We start from the raw sequence: 3,425 nt of genomic DNA, 5'->3' as shown, positions 1-3,425 counted from the left end.
TGATGTAGTGTATTATATTAATTGATATTCAGATTTTAAACCAACCTTGCATTCCTGGGATAAATCCTACTTGGCCCCAATGTATAACCCTTTTAATATATTGCTGGATTTGGTTTGCTAGTATTTTGCGGAGAGATTTTGTATCAATTCATTCATTGTTCTTTAGTTTTATTTTTTGTGTGGTATCTTTTTCTAGTATTGTTATTAGGATAATACTGACCTCATTGAATGAATAAGAAATGTTCCCTTTTCTTTATCTTTTTTAAGAGTTTGTGAAAATAATGGTATTTTTTTTTAATGTTTGGTAGCGTTCACCTTGATGGGGGGTGGTGGGGTGTGGGAGTGCAACAATGTTTCCTTCTCTGAAGGGTATGTAGTGATGATGGTTATTGGTTACCACAGCAACAAAAGCTACTGGTTTCCTCTGTAAAGTTGGCCTCTGGGGTCTGTGCAGACAAACATTACATAAAATATTACAGAATTTAAAAAGTTGTGGGGAGTCTGCCACTCTCATAGGGACTGTTTAGGTCCTTGACAGCAAAGCCTTCTAGAGTCCTCTGAACAGCAGGTCACTGGAGACATTGAGGGTACCCACTATGTGCCTGATACTGATAACCCCCACCTTTCTTCTGTGTACGCAGCTGTCTCTAGACATCTCTGCTAAGCTGATCTCCTCTGTGATACTTTGTGTGGTTATTCTTTTTTTTTTTTGCCTCACTGTGTTGCTGTAGGTTCTTAATTAGACTCTTGAACCTTCCCTGGGTGATTTTCTTTCATGGATAGCTGTCTGATTGGTTTTCATCGGGGGACTAAGTCTAGTATCTCCCACTTTACCATCTTGCAACAATCCTCCTCTGAAGATATTTTAAATGGCTCCTTTTGAAGTCATTGTTTGATCTGACATCTTGGCCTTTTTACAAGCCAGATTCTGTTTCCTGCTTTTTTCCCCCATGTGTATGGATTATGCTTTCCTCTTTCTTTGTGTGCCTTATAACTATTTTTCTTAAAACTACATGTTTTAGACAATATAATATAGCAACTTTGTATAAGATTTTCCCTGGTCTTTTTATTGTTGTCATATATTGTTGAATGAGTTGGCTGAACTATTTCAGTGATGTCTACTTCTTCATAGCATTAAAGCTCTGACATTATTTCTCAGAAGGCATATCCTTGGCATGTGCACAATCACACTGGGACGACAGTGATTTTTGTTCAGCTATCTTTGATCCATTGCACTTTTTCTTTTCTCTCTGTTAAGTTGTTTGTCTGTGCTGGTATCACACCCAACTGAAATGCTCCATTAATTTCTGGTTGATTGCTCTATTGTTTTTGACAATTCCATGAGGTACAAAATATTCTATCATTTGATTCAGGTAAATTCAGGTCCCTCTGTAAGGGTAGTTTTCTGAGGTCAGACTTTAAGGTTTGTTTTCACTCCATGAGGACTCCTCTTAGCTGTTTATTTTCCTGGTCCTCTCTGGTACATTAGCTGGCTTATGGTTTGGTTTGTTGTTCTCATGGTGCTACCAGCCTCATCTTAATTGCTTATCACCCAAATATCTACTGAGTTGAAGAACACCATAGTCTTGTGGTTTCCCACATTTAATTCCAAATAAAGTCAGTTCTTTTGGGGAGGATTTGGAGTACTCTGTAGTTATGACCCACCTCTGCTACTGGTCAAAATCCAAGACACTTCTTTGGAACAGCAGACAGAGACAATTAGTGCAGGTTTTTGCTACCAGATTGATAGGAGTTGTTGACAACTATTTGCATTTGATCAGTAAATAATGTCCCATTGCTCATGAAACATAAATTTTATTGGGGGATGGAAACAGGAGGCAAAACATGTACAAAGATGTATTTTATAATATTTTAAATTCTGTAATATATCATGTGGAGATATACTGTGAAGGAAAATAAAATGTGATTAATTGTCAGTTTGTGATTGGCCTGGGGTAGTGATAGTTGCATTTTGGACAACATGATAAAGGAAAGATTTCCTGAGAAGATGACGTTTGAGCAAAGATGTACATAAACTATGTGAAAAGGTGAGGAAATGAGTTTGCAGCAAAAGAAGAAGCAAGTGCAAAAATCCTGAACAGGAAAATTGATGAAAGAATTTAGATTGTTCTAAGAACAGCAAAACATTCATTGTCATTTGATAAGAGTGAGCTCTCATTCCTCCTCATTTCCAAGATGACTAAGAAAAGAAGGAACAATGGTTGTGCCAAAAAGGGCCGAGGCCAGGTGCAGCCTATTTGCTGCACCAACTGTGCCTGATACATGTAAAGATAAGGTCATTAAGGAGTTGGTCATTTGGAACATCGTAGAGGCTGCAGCCATCAGGGACATTTCCAAAGTGAATGTTTTGGACACCTATGTGCTTCCCAAGCTGTATGTGAAATTACATTACAGCATAAGTTGTGCCATTTACAGCAAGTTGTTCAGGAATTGTTCTCCTGAAGCTGAAAGGACTGAATACCTCCACCCCAATTTATACCTGTGAGTGCTGCCCCAAGACCTCCACCAAAGCCCATGTAAGGGCTAAGTCATTAAAGACTGAAGAAATACTGTTCTCTGAAAAGACAATAAAATAGAAATCACAATTTTAAAAAAAATGAAAAGAATGAGTGAGGAGAGGTTGTTTAGACTTTAGAGAGATAAAAGTGATGCTAAGAGTCTGGGTGTCATGTTAAATGTCATAAAGAAGCCATTTGCAGGTTATAAGCAGGGGAATGATGTTATCTGGTTTATAAAGATGATGGCATAGGCATATTAGATTGTTAAATATCTCGTTTAATTTTGAGAGAGATATAACATTGATAAAGTGCAAGACAATTAACAAAACGACACTTGCATTGCTAAATGTAAATTGGTGCAGCTACTATGGAAAACAGTATGGAGGTTCCTCAAAAAAATTAAAAATAGAACTACCATATGACCCAGCAATTCCACTTCTGAGTATTTTTCTGAAGAAAATAAAAGCAGTAGTTCAAAAAGATATATATACCCTTATGTTCATTGCAGCATGATTTAAAATTACCAGGATATGGAAGCAACCTGTGTCCATTGATAGATGAATGGACAAAGATTTGGCATATATATACAATGGGATATTACTCAGCCATAATAAAGAATGTAATATAGTCATTTGTGACAACATGGATGGACCTAGAGTATATTCTGCCAAGTGAAATAAGTCAGAGAGAGAAAAACAAATACCATATGATCTCACTTATATGTGGAATCTAAAAAAAAAATAATAAAGGAAGAAACATAACAAAACATTACAGACTCACAGATACGGAAAGCAAACAGTTGTTTGCCAAAGCAGAGAGAAATGAGGGAGTTATGAGTGAAATAGGTGGGAAGATTAAGACGTACAAACTTCTGATTACAAAAAAATGAGTCATGGGGATTAAATG

The 3,425-nt window shown here is 36.7% G+C and overlaps 1 pseudogene; it reads left to right on the top strand.

The window, feature by feature from the left end:
- Positions 1 to 2,196: 2,196 nt before the first annotated feature.
- LOC137223145 (small ribosomal subunit protein eS26 pseudogene) lies at positions 2,197 to 2,541 on the top strand (annotated as a pseudogene).
- Positions 2,542 to 3,425: the final 884 nt, after the last annotated feature.

This window comes from Pseudorca crassidens, chromosome 4 (assembly GCF_039906515.1).
Source record: "Pseudorca crassidens isolate mPseCra1 chromosome 4, mPseCra1.hap1, whole genome shotgun sequence".
NCBI classification, from domain to species: Eukaryota; Metazoa; Chordata; class Mammalia; order Artiodactyla; family Delphinidae; genus Pseudorca; species Pseudorca crassidens.
Note: the sequence above shows the minus strand (reverse complement) of the source record. Positions and strands in the feature narration are given on the sequence as shown.